The following is a 17298-nucleotide window of genomic DNA, read 5'->3' on the forward strand; positions in this document are numbered from 1 at the left end:
TGAAGGAGGCTAAAGTGCCTCTTTTCCATGTGGACTCCATTTATGTGAATTTCTTTAAAGCTGGGAGGGAGTTGGAGCTCCTCCTGGGAGAACAGAACCTTCAGACCTCCCTGAAGCAGGCTCGCATGGGAGGAGAGAATTAGTGGCAGCTTAGGGGGTAAACATGGTATCACCAGTTTCCACTGCCCTGAGCTGGGAGCAGGGTAAGAGGAGCCTTGGAGTTCTGGCCCTCGGGGAGGTCACTGGTGAGCAGGACAGTGATCCAGGGCGGCCCCGGAGCTCAAGGGACAGCTCCCCAGGCCCGGTCTGCACACCCTGAGCAATGATTGGAGGACAGTGTTCGCAGGGTGGACTTCTGGACCTGACTGCTCTGGAGTTGAGTCCCAGCTCTGCCACTCACCAGCTGGGCAACCTTGTTTAGGTCGCTTTACTTGTCTGAGAGTGTCATGTAACATGGAGATCAGGGACTCTTAGTGCATGGCCCCCACTTCCAGGTTCTCCATCGTACACGCTGAGTCTGAATTGGAATCTAGACCTAGTCGGGGGATTTGGGTATCTTGTTTGTTGTTTATTATTGACACATAATAGTTGTACATGTTTGTGGGGTACAGTGTAATGTTTCAATGTATGCATTATATAATGACTAAAGCGTGGTAGTTTAAAAAATATATGGAATGCTTCACAAACTTTCGTGTCAATCTTGAGCAGGGGCCAGGCTAATCTCAGTATTCTTCCAATTTCAGTCTATGTGCTGCTGAAGGGAGCACTCAAGTATCTCTATAAAAAGGATCATAGGTGTACAAGGGCACATGTCTCAGGTCTCAGAGGTGTTGATTTCCTGATTTCAGAGGAGAGAGACATCTGTATAGGGAGGCTAAAGCTTGCAGTACCTCTATTGAGCACCTACTGTGTGCTGGAGCCTGTGGTGTCCCTGGAGATGCAAGCCATAGATGGGCTGCACCCCTGATTTCCAGGAATCACCCCTGATTGGGGACATGGGTGTGGTGAAACTTCTAGGACTCCAGGCTCTGTGTTAGGAAGTGGGATAGAGCATGAGGCAGGAACAGCTGGGTTCTGATAGAAGGGATCCTCCAGGAGGGCTTCCTGAGATGGGCCCTGGTGAATGAAACACAGGTGCCTACAGTGGTGAGTAATAGAGGCAGGGGTGTAACTGGAACGTAAGGTGGTAGGTTGGAAACAGGAGAGATGAGGTTGAGATGTCAATTAGAGCCGGTTCACAGTGGTCCTGGTGTGAAATGAAGAGGTGGGCTTTATCCTGGAAGGATACTTGTGTTTCCAGCACGGTGTGTCTGGAGTCCCCAGGACCACCTCCTTGTGCAATGATTGGCCAGAAGTGCTCGTGGGACTCAGCATGCAGTCACACTCATGGCTATGACTCATCAGAGCAAAACTATGCACAGTAAGGCCAGCAAAGGGAAAAGGCTCCTGGGTGAAGTCTGGGGAAGACCAGGCACAGGCTTCCAAGGGTCCTCTCCCAAAGAAGCCATACAAATCATGCACAGTTGCCTCAGTCACAGGTCGGGACAACAGTGTGAAATGCTGTCTCCCAGAGGAGCTCATTGGACACTCAGTGCCCAGAGATTTTATTGGGGGGATGTTCACATAGACACCCTTGGTCTAATGCTTACTAAATTTCCAGACTCCCAGAGGGAAAGCAGGTGTTTAGCTTAAACCACGCTGTTTGCACAAACATTTTAGGCGGAGTAAGCCACTCACATCAGTTAGGATGGGGGACCCTTCTCTCATCTACATTCCCAGACGCCAGCCAAGGACTAGCTTGCAACAGGCCTTTTTTAGAATGCCAGTGCCTCACGCCTGCAATCCTAGCACTTTGGGAGACTGAGGTGAGCAGATTGCCTGAGCTCAGGAGTTCAAGACTAGCCTGGGCAACACAGTGAAACGACATCTCTACTAAAATACAAAAAATTAGCCAGGTATGGCAGCGGGCGCCTGTAGTCCCAGCTATTCGGGAGGCTGAGGCAGGAGAATTGCTTGAACCCGGGAGGCAGAGGTTTCAGTGAGCCGAGATGGTGCCACTGCACTCTAGCCTAGGCAACAAGAGCGAGACCGTGCCCCCCCCAAAAAAAAGAATGGTAATGCCAACTCTTTTCTGCACACAGGGGCACTAACACAGTGAGGTCTGCCTGGAAACCCATGTGAAAGGTGGATTGGTGGTGGAGCCAGGACAAACTGGAGGCAGGGAGGTCAGTGAGGAAGCCTAACAAGAGTCTTCTAGAGAGAAGATGAGGCCTGACCTAGGGCAGCTGTCTTTGTTAGGTTTTTGGTTGTACGACCCCATGTCAGAGTGGCTCAGGAAAATCAAGGAGTATTTAGCACATGGATTCAGGCATGTTGCAGAACTAACTCAAAGGCAAAAATCCCACTGCACCCTCAGGAGACCAGATTTGGCATTTGTACCACTGCTGTCAGAAAGGATGGGCTTCTCTTGGTTTTCTCTCCCTGGAACCACCGGGTTTCTCTTTTGGCTTCTCTCTGCTCATCCTCTGCAGTCCCCTTTCTCTGCAGATTGACTTTCTTTATGTTTTGACACAGTGGCTGCTGGACAGAAAAGCTTGATCCCTCTTGTATTTACACATTCTCTCTTCCTGAAAGCATCTGGGATTCACGCCAGCATCTCTCAAGGGCTATTACAATTTCTTGTGAGAGAGAATCTGATTGATGTGCAATGGATTAGGCATCCTCTTGCTCCAAATTAGCTAACACCAGGGACTGAGAATCACGTAGTGTTAGCATGGTTGTCCCATGAGTTGGGACAGGAGCTGAGAAAGAAAGTGGTCTCATGGTTCCTCGCTACCAGGCGGTGATCAGTCATTTGAGATAAATCTGACGCATCAGTCATTTGAGATAAATCTGACGCATCTGAGTTCAGTGAGGGAGATAAAGAAACTGAAAAATTGGGAGGGTGTGAATCTGACATCGTATCAGTAGGTAAATTTTAGAAAAACTTTCTTTGGCAATGATCATAAAATCAATGGTAGTTACAACTTTTTTTTTTTGAAACGGAGTTTTGCTCTTGTCACCCAGGCTGGAATGCAGTGGTGTGATCTTGGCTCACTGCAACCTCCGCCTCCCGGGTTCAAGCGATTCTTCTACCTCAGCTGTAAGAGTAGCTGGGACTATAGGCGCGTGCTACCACGCCAGACTAATTTTTGTATTTTTAGTAGAGACAGGATTTCACTATGTTGACCAGGATGGTCTCGACCTCCTGACCTTGTGATCCGCCCACCTGAGCCTCCCAAAGTGCTGGGATTACAGGCGTGAACCACCACATCCGGCAGCTAGTTATAACTTTGACAGCAGGTTCTGCTCTCCAGTGGAACTCATTCTGCTCCTTCTGTTCTGGGAGTTCTGAGAATAAAGTGAGAGGTGAGGAATACACGAGCCATTCCCCTCACCCTCACTATATAACACTTACTAATGGGTATTTTACTAGGGACAGCGAGGCAAAGAAGTTGGATGGCTTCTGCAAGTTCACACAGCGTGTCCTTAGAATCACACAGAATCTCTCATTCGTTTTTTCTTTTTTCTTTTTTTTTTTTTTGAGACAGAGTCTCGCTCTGTCACCCAGGCTGGAGTGCAGTGGCCGGATCTCAGCTCACTGCAAGCTCCGCCTCCCGGGTTTACGCCATTCTCCTGCCTCAGCCTCCCGAGTAGCTGGGACTACAGGCGCCAGCCACCTCGCCCGGCTAGCTTTTTGTATTTTTTAGTAGAGACGGGGTTTCACCGTGTTAGCCAGGATGGTCTCGATCTCCTGACCTCGTGATCCGCCCGTCTCGGCCTCCCAAAGTGCTGGGATTACAGGCTTGAGCCACTGTCATTCATTTTTTCTACAAACATTTACAGAGTCCCTAATGGGAGAGTGTTGATCTTTGGGGCAGGTGCACAGAGATGAGCAAATGTGCTCTCTACTTTGGAGAGTTTAATCTTAAAGACACAAGTGTGAACATTCGAGGTGATGAATATCCCATTATCCTGCTTTGATCATTATACATTGTATGCAGGTTTCAGAACGTCACATGCACCCCCAAAATACATACAACAATTCTATGCAAATAAAAAATTATATGAAAAAGACACAGGTGTGTAAATGGTACATGATTAGTGACATAACAGAGGAGAATCAGGGATTGTGAGTTGCAAGCAACATCAATGAACTTTGGGTAACTTAAGCAAGAAAAGGAGGAATTCACTGGAAGTATGTGGAGTGACTCATAGAATTAAAGATACACTGCAGCACCAGGCTTTGGAGAGCTCAGGAAAGTGAGTGGTCCGAGGATCCAGTGAGCAGGAAAGGATGGACGGTTTCTTCAGGACTCCAGTTTCAGGAGCAACGTCACCCCGGTCATTTTCCATCTTGGATCACTTGCTGGCAATTTAAGGCCCTGCAAGATAATCTGATTGGTCTAATGGGGACCATCCCCTAGCTTTTTCAAGGTCTCTTGGCTGATGGCACCACCAAGGCTATATCCATAGGAAAAGGAGTAGCCGCCTATAGAGATCTGCATCCTGTAACTAGGACAAGGCAAGGAGACATGCTGGGAGGGACCAGTCAAAACTCATCGTTGGCTCCAGTGTCAGCACTCTTCCATACTAGTTGAATTTTTTTTTTTTTTGAGACTGAGTTTCACTCTCATCACCCAGGCTAGAGTGCAATGGTGCAATCTCAGCTCACTGCAACTCCTGCCTTCCAGGTTCAAGGGATTCTCCTGCCTCAGCCTCCCACGTAGGTGGGATTACAAGTGCGTACCACCACGCCCGGCTAATTTTTGTATTTTTAGTAGAGATGGGGTTTCACCATGTTGGCCAGGCAGGTCTTAAACTCCTGACCTCAGGTGATCCACCCGCCTCGGCCTCCCAGAGTGCTGGGATTACAGGCGTGAGCCACCACTGCTCCTGGCCACTAGTTGAATTTTCTAGATGGGCCTATGACCAAACATTACATTGCCCTGCATTCCTTGCAGGTAGGCATGCCTGTGTCACTAACTCCTGGCCAGTGTAATTGAAGTAGAGTGCCATGTGGCAGTTTCTGAAAATTTTTCTTAAAAGGGAGCAGAATCCTTTGTCACCTCCTCTTTGATTCCTGCCCACTCCACCCTATGGCATTGGATATGCTCTGAGGGCTGAAGTTCCAGCCACCATCTTGTGCTAAGAGCCCGAGAACCACGCCCCAGGGAGAATTGAAGAAAAAGGCCAGAGTAGCCTGGATTCCAGAAGATTGTGTAGTTGCCTCCCAACCCTGGGCTTTTATGTGGAGGGATAACTATACTTCTATTCTGCTTAAGCCATGGTTGTTTGAGGGACTCTGTTACTTGCAGCTGAACCAAATCCTAAGAGATCCAGCAGGCAAAACTCTAGATGCCTGCCACAAGAGGTCGTTACAATTTGCTGCTGGAACCCAGAAGAGAATGCGATAAAATCTACTTGGAAAAGGTCAGGGAAGGCTTCATAGAGGAGGTGACATTTGAGCAAGGTCTACGAAGGAACTGGGTGTTCCAGGCTGGGAGGGAAGGATGGCACATCCTCCTCATCTTCCTTCACTCCCTCGAGACCTGGTGCGTGAATTTGAGAGTCACTCCCTTCTGGCTCTGTGTGACGTTCTCACCGTCTCCATGACTAAAGACCACATTGTGGGGTCCTGGAGAAATCAAGCAATTTACCGAAAATGGAGGGAAATTTGGGCTCAGTGACATCTCAGTTCTTCTGGGAAGAAGCCAGTTTCCAATTGCATCTCCACAAGTCTGGCAGAGTAGATGTCTCAGTGGGATTGAGTGTGTACATGTGTTTGTGTATACATCCCTGGGTGTGTGTTTGCGTGTGCGTGTGTGTAATCGGAGAGCACTCTGGAAGTGTACCTTCAGCCTAATCTTTATTTGCCAAAACCCAGATCAATATTTTTTTTACCAGTTAATTTAATTTCTCTTAGGCGAGAAGACGTTACACGCAATACCTCTTTGGCAGTTTCTGACAGTAAGAAGCTGTGCCGGACTAGTCCCCATGGCTAGCAGCTTCGTTCCCATTGTCTTGGGACCCATGTAACTGCTGACAGAAGGGGCACAATGTATGTGAAGAAGTTGGGTGAGGCTGTGGGCACGGGGCTGGCTGGAGACCAGGCCATCTGCACTGGGAGGGAGTCATCTGGTTCCAAACCAGTTCCGTCCTTGTCTACTCCTCATGAATCCTTGGCTTGGTCTCCATCAGCCTCCTCCAGGGCTGTGAGTAGCCAGGACCCAGTCTGAGAACCTTAGAGTAACCACACTCCATGCCTTGGGCATACAAGCCAAGCCACTAGCAGATTCCTCTGAACATATTTCTAGCTCTAGGTTCAACCTTTCATCTCTTAGGATGAAGGGAATGGCTGAGACTAGACCTGCTTGGGTGAAGGCTTCTTTTATTGGGCTGAAATGGTAAGTATATGAGGCTTCCTTGCAAAAAAAGGAGCCCTTCCTGTAGCTGCTCGGAGTATCTGACAGGCAGACCTGGCTGGGTCTGGGCTCGAAAGGAGACGCAGTCAGAAATGAAGCTCACGACACTATTTTCCGGGCACTCTAAGGACCCATTTCATGAATTCAACTCAATTCAACCAGCATTTGTAAACTTTCACTCTCAGACTACAGTCAGACTACTATCGCATCCCACCTGACCCATAGCTCATGACTGCCAGCCAGAGACCACCAGAAACACACAGGTAGCTTAACAACGTTGGGTTTAATACACAAGCTGAAACAAGGGAGAAGATCCACTACAGGAAACTATGAAGCATCCCAGTAAGGGAGGGTTGAAGAGGACTTACAGGAACCGGGCTTGTGTTAGATGACAGCGGACAGAGTTGAAGGGAGTGGAGCTTTGCTCTGGATTGGATGCTGGTGAAGGTAATTCTGTATTTGGTATCTAATAATTATTTTCTATATGGTGAGGAGAGTAGAGAGAGACAAAGGCTGTGATGGCTAAAGACGCAGCGGTCCCTCATGGCAGCCCAAATTAGGAGATATTTGGTGATTTTCAGGCACCTCTGGGTAAGTTTCATGTTGTCTGTGTTCAAACACGATTATGAGGGGTCTGGATTGGGTCTTAAGGCATCGCAGTCCCAGAGTCTCCATGTCCAATGTTGATGTCCTTCAAAATTGCTCATGTTCAACAGTAGAGCACCAAGGCCTAACTGAGCATGCCAGCCCAGCTCTCGGCTGCTGGAGCACTTTCCTCTTTCCTACCCAGGAAGCATTCCCAGATGTTTCCTTTTGTCCACTCTGTGCCATGGCCTGTGCACTGGGAGTCCAGAGAGGAAACAGCCATGGTTCCACCCCAGGGGAGCTCTCATCTTAGAATGGGGACAGGCTTGTCACTAATTGTGGTAATATTCTCAATTCATACACTCAGCTGAGCAAAACAAATTAGACTTTATTTTTCTATAATTCAACCTAATTTCTATCTCAAGTGTCCCATTCAGCTGGGATAGAAACTTATTTTCAGTTGCTATGGTCTGAATATTTGTGTTCATATGTTGAAATCCTCACCCCCAAGATGATAGTATGAGGAGGTGGGGCCTTTGGGAGGTGATTAGGTCAGGAGGGTGGAGCCCTCATGAATGGAATTAGTGCCCTGATAAAAAAGGCTGCAGGGAGATCCCTTGCACCTCCTACCATGTGAGGACATAGTGAGAAGGCATCATCTATTGACCAGGAAGGAGGCCCTCACCATCCAGTGAGGACACAGTGAAAAGGCATCATCTGTTGTCCAGGAAAAAGGCCCTCACCACATGCTGAATCTGCCGTTACCTTGATTTGAACTTCCCAGGCTTCAGAATCATGAGAAATAAAATTCAGTTTATGGTATTTGGTTATAGCTGGCTGAGTGAGTTAAGAAATCTGTCATTGTCTCCCTGTCTGTCTTCATGGCTGTATCTGCATGTTCAGGAGGCTGATATAGTGGAAGGGATGTGGTCAATAATTTAGAATAAAAATTCTAGGTGATGTTACCAAGGTGGGGTGGGGGAAAAATGGGTGGATGGTTAGAAGAAGTGAAACTATGCTAAGGTTTCATCTCAGTCATCCAGAGGAATGTATTTACAGATTTATGCTGGGAGTTGCTTTAAAAATGTGTGTTTGCTAATAAAGTTACAGAAAATGTCATTTTAACTCCAGCACAGGAAAAATATCATATCTGCAATAACAACAACAAAAATCTTGATCAACCCGGTGAAAAACAAGGAAAGGAAAATAAAGAAAAAATAGAAAGTTAGGCCGGGCGCGGTGGCTCAAGCCTGTAATCCCAGCACTTTGGGAGGCCGAGATGGGCGGATCACGAGGTCAGGAGATCGAGACCACCCTGGCTAATACGGTGAAACCCCGTCTCTACTAAAGAATACAAAAAAAAAAAAAAAAAAAAAAAAAACTAGCCAGGCGAGGTGGCGGGCGCCTGTAGTCCCAGCTACTCGGGAGGCTGAGGCAGGAGAATGGCATAAACCCGGGAGGCGGAGCTTGCAGTGAGCTGAGATCCGGCCACCGCACTCCAGCCTGGGCGACAGAGCCAGACTCCGTCTCAAAAAAAAAAAAATAGAAAGTTAGGATAACAAAACAGCAGAAATAAATATAAATACATTATCTATTACAATAATGCAAACTTATTAAACTTACCAATTAAAAGGGATTCTTAAGTTTGAAATTTTGAAAAATGGTTGCTATTTAAGGGCATCTGTGTAACTATTTATGTAAGAGCAGCTCGTGAGCTATTTAAACAGCAAAGGAGCTAAAACTAAATGACACCAAAATATTACAAATAAAGAGATGAATAGCAATAACAGACCTGCAAAAGAAATGTAGTCAGGCATCACTTAAAACCTGGGATACACTCTGAGAAATGTGCCATTAAGCAGTTTCGTTGTGTGAACGTCATAGTGTGAACTTCACAGAAACCTGGATAGTATAGCCTAGTACATACCAAGGCTATAACATACAGCCTATTAACCCTAGGCTACAAACCTGGACACCGCGGCAGCGTACTGAATACCGTCAGCAATTGTAACACAATAGTAAGCATTTGTGTATCTAAACATAGAAAAGAGACAGTAAAAGCATGACATAAAAGATGATTTAAAAATGACACTTCTGTCAGGGTGCGAGGGCTCACGCCTGTAATCCCAGCACTTTGGGAGGCTGAGGTGGGCAGATCACGAGGTCACGAGGTTGAGATCATCCTGGCTAGCATGGTGAAACCCCGTTTCTACTAAAAATACAAAAAATTAGCTGGGCGTGGTGGCGGGCGCCTGTAGTCGCAGCTACTCCGGAGGCTGAGGTAGGAGAATGGCGTGAACCCAGGAGGTGGAGTTGGCAGTGAGCCGAGATCGTGCCACTGCACTGTAGCCTGGGCGACAGGGTGAGATTCCGTACCCCCCCCCCCAAAAAAAAAGACACTTCTATACAGGAAATAAATTTCTATACCAACTGAATGGGAAGCTTGAAACAGAAATTAGGTTGAATTATAGAAAAATTAAGTTTTATATTTTTGCACAGCTGAATTTGTGAACTGAGAATATTACCACGACTAGTGATGAGAATGTCCTCATTCTGAGAGAACAGCACTTACTATCAATGCAGGAGGTTTCAGGACTGGAACTTTCTCTGGGAGAGTCAATGTGTGAGTGGTGGGCATGAATGGGAAAGTCTAGGACATTTCTGTACACTACATAAATACTGTGCACTTAAACTACTCTCAAATTTATTTTAAAATATTTTTCTTCAATAATGAATTAACCATAGCTCATTGCAACATTTTTACTTTATAAGCTTTAATTTTTAAGAACAGGCACGGTGGCTCACGCATGTACTCCCAGGACTTTGGGAGGCTGAGGCAGGCGGATCACCTGAGGTCAGGACTTTGAGACCAGTCTGACCAACATGGTGAAACCCCATCTCTACTAAAAATACAAAAATTAGCCAGGTGTAGGAGTGCACACCTGTCATCCCAGCTACTCGGGAGGCTGAGGCAGGAGAATGGCGTGAACCCGGGAGGCGGAGCTTGCAGTGAGCTGAGATCCGGCCACCGCACTCCAGCCTGGGCGACAGAGCCAGACTCCGTCTCAAAAAAAAAAAAAAAAAAAAAAAAAAAAAAAAAAAAAAAAAAAAAAAAATAGAAAGTTAGGATAACAAAACAGCAGAAATAAATATAAATACATTATCTATTACAATAATGCAAACTTATTAAACTTACCAATTAAAAGGGATTCTTAAGTTTGATTTTTTGAAAAATGGTTGCTATTTAAGGGCATCTGTGTAACTATTTATGTAAGAGCAGCTCGTGAGCTATTTAAACAGCAAAGGAGCTAAAACTAAATGACACCAAAATATTACAAATAAAGAGATGAATAGCAATAACAGACCTGCAAAAGAAATGTAGTCAGGCATCACTTAAAACCTGGGATACACTCTGAGAAATGTGCCATTAAGCAGTTTCGTTGTGTGAACGTCATAGTGTGAACTTCACAGAAACCTGGATAGTATAGCCTATTACATACCAAGGCTATAACATACAGCCTATTAACCCTAGGCTACAAACCTGGACACCGCGGCAGCGTACTGAATACCGTCAGCAATTGTAACACAATAGTAAGCATTTGTGTATCTAAACATAGAAAAGAGACAGTAAAAGCATGACATAAAAGATGATTTAAAAATGACACTTCTGGCAGGGTGCGAGGGCTCACGCCTGTAATCCCAGCACTTTGGGAGGCTGAGGTGGGCAGATCACGAGGTCAGGAGGTTGAGATCATCCTGGCTAGCATGGTGAAACCCCGTTTCTACTAAAAATACAAAAAATTAGCTGGGCGTGGTGGCGGGCGCCTGTAGTCGCAGCTACTCCGGAGGCTGAGGTAGGAGAATGGCGTGAACCCAGGAGGTGGAGTTGGCAGTGAGCCGAGATCGTGCCACTGCACTGTAGCCTGGGCGACAGGGTGAGATTCCGTACCCCCCCCCCAAAAAAAAGACACTTCTATACAGGAAATAAATTTCTATACCAACTGAATGGGAAGCTTGAAACAGAAATTAGGTTGAATTATAGAAAAATTAAGTTTTATATTTTTGCACAGCTGAATTTGTGAACTGAGAATATTACCACGACTAGTGATGAGAATGTCCTCATTCTGAGAGAACAGCACTTACTATCAATGCAGGAGGTTTCAGGACTGGAACTTTCTCTGGGAGAGTCAATGTGTGAGTGGTGGGCATGAATGGGAAAGTCTAGGACATTTCTGTACACTACATAAATACTGTGCACTTAAACTACTCTCAAATTTATTTTAAAATATTTTTCTTCAATAATGAATTAACCATAGCTCATTGCAACATTTTTACTTTATAAGCTTTAATTTTTAAGAACAGGCACGGTGGCTCACGCATGTACTCCCAGGACTTTGGGAGGCTGAGGCAGGCGGATCACCTGAGGTCAGGACTTTGAGACCAGTCTGACCAACATGGTGAAACCCCATCTCTACTAAAAATACAAAAATTAGCCAGGTGTAGGAGTGCACACCTGTCATCCCAGCTACTCGGGAGGCTGAGGCAGGAGAATCACTTGAACCTGGAGGCGGAGGTTGCAGTGAGCTGAGATCACACCACTCAACTCCATCCTGGGCAGCAAGAGTGAAACTCTGTCTCTAAAATAAAATATAATAAAAATAACAAAAACCTTTAATTTTTAGTTTCTGGCTCTTTTGTAATAACACTTAGCATTAAATATATATATCATTGTACAACTATAAAAATATTTTCTTTCCATTCTTATGCTGTAAGATCTTTTCTATTAAAATTTTTTTTCTTTTTCTTTTTCCTTTTTAACTTTTTTCTTTTGTTAAAAACAAAGACACAAACACGCACACTAGCCTAGGCCTACACAGGGTCAGGGTCATCAATATCACTGTCTTCCACCTCCACATCTTGTCCCACTGGAAGGTCTTCTGGGTAATAACACGCATGGAGCTGTCATCTCCTATGATAACAATGCCTTCTTCTGGAAAACCTCCTGAAGGACCTGCCTAAGGCTGTTTTACAGTGAACTATTTTTTATAAGCAGCAAAAGCACATTCTAAAATAACGATGAAAAATACAATATAGTAAGTATATAAACCAGTAATGCAGTCTTTTATTGTCATTATCAAGTATTATGTGCTGTACGTAATTGTGTGTGTGCTATACTTTTATATAACTGGCAGCACAGTAGATTGATTTACACCAGCATCACCAAAAACACAAGAGTAATGCATTGTCTATGCTGATGTGATGATGGCTATGACATCACTAGGCAATAGGAATGTTTCAGCTTCATTATAATCTTATGGGAACACCATCATATACTTGGTCCACCATTGACCAAAATGTCATTATGTGGTGCATGACTGTATTAACATCAGACAAAACTGAACTTAAGATGGAAGGTAGTAAAAGTATTAGGGACAGGCATTGCCTTGTATGAATCCATCAATACTAACTTTGAAATATACAAAGCAAAAACTGAAGTAATTAGATAGAAGAGTTGACAAATAAACAAATATAGTGGGCGATTTTTAGCAAATCTTTTCCAGAAGCTGATGGATTAAAAATAATGTATAATTATGTCTGCATAAATGTAAATTTAAACTTGACAAAGCGAGGATACACATTGAAAAATGGGCTATGCACAGATCACAAGAGAGTATCAATAAATTCCAAAGAATCTTCATTACTTACAATTTCTCTCTCCAGTCTGCAATAAAATTAGTAATCAACAACAAAGAGATGTTCTAAATGTATGTTTGGAAATTAAAAAGCACACATCTAAATTATCCAGGGGTTAAAAAAGAAAATCGTAACAGAAATTAACAAGTATTTCAAATTGAAAGTAATAAAGACATGACATATCTCAGCTTGTCTGAGGCAGTTTCACTGGTTCTTAGAGGAGTAATTTATAGTGTTGAATGCATTTATTAGGAAATTAGAACAGCTGTATGTAACCCACAATCCAAGCAATCAACTTAAGAATCTAGAAAAAGAATCGGAGAAACTAGAAAGAAGGGAATAATGAAGATAATGATAGAAATGAATAAACAATAAAATAAATAATAGAACAGCCACATAAAATAAAGACATCAGCAAAACTAAATGTGGTTGCTTGGAAAGGCCAATGTGTTACCAATTTTGGTAACAGTAGTTCAGAAAAAGAGAGAGAGAAGGCGTACATGAACAACATTCGAAAGAAAAAGAAAATGTCCACAGATAGACTAGAGATGATATACCATAAATGAGTGCTCTGAACACCATGTGCCAATCTGTCTGAAATTCTGGAGAGTGCTTCTTTGATTCCATTTAGACTCCCACAGGCCACGGCACAGAGCCTGGGACAGCGCAGGCCCCCAACAGAGATATGTTGACTGGCAGAGCAGAATTAAAACTCTGGAGAACAGCAGCCTTTCATTCTGTCAAGACTCCTTTTACAATTGCTCCATTCAGAATCATATCAGAACAAATGCCACGTGGGGCAAATCCCATTTACTCAATTGAGAAAAGGGATTCGACCACGTGGCATTTGTTGGGAAATGACTTATGGTGCTAGGGGAGTTTGATCAGAGAAGGTGAGGTCAGAAATCAGAAAGAAATGGTTACCAGGGCTCCAACGCAGGAGACTGTTAGTTGAAGAAGGTGGAGAAAGGAAACCACTAAGCGGGAGAAACAGCATTTGCCAAGGCAACGAGGTCAGGATGGGGACAGTTGGCCACTTATTACTTGTGTAGCTTTGGGCAAGTCCCTTAACAGATCTGAGCCCAAATGTCCTCATCATCAAACCGAGGGTCATCCCAGTGCCAGCTTCATGGAATTACGAAGATGAAATAAGCTAAGGAATGTAAGACTCCTGTTCTGGGGCCACTGGAGAGTCAGCACTCAATAAATGCAAGGGATGGTGGTGACAATGATGACGATGATTGGTTTCAGCAGTAGACTGGCGCAGGATGTGTGTGGTCGAAGAGGAACGTGAGAAGACAAAAGGAAAGACAGGTTCAAGTGAGACTGTGAAGGGTCATAAACGCCACCCCCAAAGGCAGACGTTATTCCAGGTATCCCAAGGAGTCATCAAAGGCTTGTTTGAGTTGGGACTTGCTATATAAAATGGGGCATAGCCCAGTGAAAGGGTAATGTACCTGAGAGTCCACTAGGGAGGGGGAAAGATGCCCATGGAAGGAAATTCATTGGAGGTCCTGGCCACACAGTATGTAATGGATCTTACCACCACCTAAATCTCCACTTTTAAAATTATTTTCATTCCCTCTGTTTCAATTTCCCCAGCTGTGTGTGTGTGTGTGTGTGTGTGTGTGTGTGTGTTTAAATATTGGAAACCACTAAAAGCAGAAGAGTAGCTCTACACAAAGTCACTCTACAGCCATGTTTCTTAGCATCCACCTATTCTCCAAACAAAAGCGTGGTAGAAGAATGTTTATCTAACTTGGCTAATTAGAAAATATCTTTCTCTGCTTGGGTAGAAGGCTAGGAAGGGAGCATATCTGGTATTCTCCAGCCTGTATGCTGTGGAGTTGGCTGGCCTTGCCTGCTTAAAAAAGCTCCAAAGGATGCAGCTGCTGCATTTAATTTCCCTATCACTCTGCCTCCCAAACACACAGGCACCCTCAGAGGATGCAGAGACCTGCAGTCCTGATGAGTCTTAATAAAATGTGCTACAGAAAGTCAATACCCTGTTGAGTGAGACCTGCCTGCTTCCTTCTGTTAAAATAACATTTTTAAAAAGCTAATTCATAGAAAAATATAGAAGCTGGTTGATGAGTCAGTGTTGCTGTATCCACTGATCCAGTCCTTTAGTACGCATTCCAGACTCTGCTGGCCTCCACATTTATACCTGGAACCTCTCTGGTACTTACCCCTTTCCTTTACCTGTGTCTCCCTCCATGCTTGATCAGATAGGGGCTGATGTATATATTTAACAAACATGTATGAGGCACTAACTATGATCCAGGTTCAATGCTGGGAACAAATTATCTATTGATGGGTAAGATACATTCTTAGCCCTCAAGAGTCCTGTGGGGAAGCAGGTAAACCAGAATGCAGGCAGTGTAATGTGTGTTCCAACTGGGGGATGTAGGAAGGGGAGCAGGAGCATTGGAGATACAGAACCTGAGTCTGTCAAGTAGAACCTAGGATGACTCCACCAAAAAGGTGGTATTTGAACCAAGGCTTGGTGGATGAGTGGCAGTTTTCTAGGTGGGCAAGATGGGGGAAAATATCCCAGGCATGATCCAAGGCAGAGGTGCATAGGATGCTAGTGTGATTGGGCAACTCCAAGAAGGCTGTAATAGGAAAAAAACCCCACTGCTCAGCCAAGCATCTGCATGGGATTGGCCAGCCTGTAAAGACACCAGAGGATGTAGCCTGTGGATAGGAAGCATCCTTGCCAACATCATCATCACCAACACCTCCATCACCACCACCTCCGTCATCATCACTACCACCTCCCTCACCACCACTTCCCTCACCACCACCTCCATCAGCACCACCTCCATCAGCACCACCTCCATCACCACTACCTCCATCACCACCACCTCCATCAACACCACCTCCATCACCACCACCTCCATCATCATCACCACCACCTCCCTCACCACCACCTCCATCAGCACCACCTCCATTAGCACCACCTCCCTCACCACCACCTCCATCACCAACACCTCCCTCACCACCACCTCCATCACCACCACCTCCATCATCACCACCTCCATCATCATCAGTACCACCTCCCTCACCACCACCTCCATCAGCACCACCTCCCTCACCACCACCTCCATCAGCACCACCTCCATCAGCACCACCTCCATTACCACCACCTCCATCAGCACCACCTCCATCAGCACCACCTCCATTACCACCACCTCCATTATCATCACCACCACCTCCCTCACCACCACCTCCATCAGCACCACCTCCATTAGCACCACCTCCCTCACCACCACCTCCATCACCATCACCTCCCTCACCACCACCTCCATCACCACCACCTCCATCAGCACCACCTCCATCAGCACCACCTCCATCACCACTACCTCCATCACCACTACCTCCATCAACACCACCTCCATCACCACCACCTCCATTATCATCACCACCACCTCCCTCACCACCACCTCCATCAGCACCACCTCCATTAGCACCACCTCCCTCACCACCACCTCCATCACCATCACCTCCCTCACCACCACCTCCATCAGCACCACCTCCCTCACCACCACCTCCATCAGCACCACCTCCATCAGCACCACCTCCATTACCACCACCTCCCTCACCACCACCTCCATCAGCACCACCTCCATCAGCACCACCTCCATTACCACCACCTCCCTCACCACCACCTCATCAGCACCACCTCCATCAGCACCACCTCCATTAGCACCACCTCCCTCACTACCACCTCCATCACCATCACCTCCCTCACCACCACCTCCATCACCACCACCTCCATCACCACCACCTCCATCATCATCAGCACCACCTCCCTCACCACCACCTCCATCAGCACCACCTCCATCACCACCACCTCCATCACCACCACCTCCATCATCATCAGTACCACCTCCCTCACCACCACCTCCATCAGCACCACCTCCCTCACCACCACCTCCATCAGCACCACCTCCATTACCACCTACCTCCATTACCACCACCTCCCTCACCACCACCTCCATCAGCACCACCTCCCTCACCACCTCCATCAGCACCACCTCCATCAGCACCACCTCCATTACCACCACCTCCCTCACCACCACCTCCATCAGCACCACCTCCATCATCATCACCACCACCTCCCTCACCACCACCACCTCCATCACCATCACCATCACTACCACCTCCATCATCATCACCAACACCTCCCTCACCACCACCACCCTCATCAACACCTCCATCACCACCACCCCCATCACCATCACCACCACCTCCCTCACTACCACCTCCATCACCACCACCTCCCTCACCACCACCTGCATCAGCACCACCTCCATCACCATCACCTCCATCACCATCACCACCACCTCCCTCACTACCACCTCCATCACCACCACCTCCCTCACCACCACCTCCCTCACCAACACCTCCCTCACCAACACCTCCATCACCACCACCTCCTTGCCACCACTTCCATCGCCACCACCTCCATTGCCACCTCCTCCATCGCCACCACCTCCATTGCTATCACCATCATCACCATCACTACCAACTCCATCACCACCACCTCCAT

The 17298-nt window shown here is 46.2% G+C and overlaps 1 non-coding gene across 1 annotated transcript; it reads right to left on the minus strand.

Moving 5' to 3' along the window:
• Positions 1-663: 663 nt before the first annotated feature.
• Positions 664-767, minus strand: LOC115894985. The gene has a single exon (XR_004055200.1). It is a non-coding gene; the product is annotated as a U6 spliceosomal RNA (small nuclear RNA).
• Positions 768-17298: the final 16531 nt, after the last annotated feature.

This window comes from Rhinopithecus roxellana, chromosome 19 (genome assembly GCF_007565055.1).
Source record: "Rhinopithecus roxellana isolate Shanxi Qingling chromosome 19, ASM756505v1, whole genome shotgun sequence".
NCBI classification, from domain to species: domain Eukaryota; kingdom Metazoa; phylum Chordata; class Mammalia; order Primates; family Cercopithecidae; genus Rhinopithecus; species Rhinopithecus roxellana.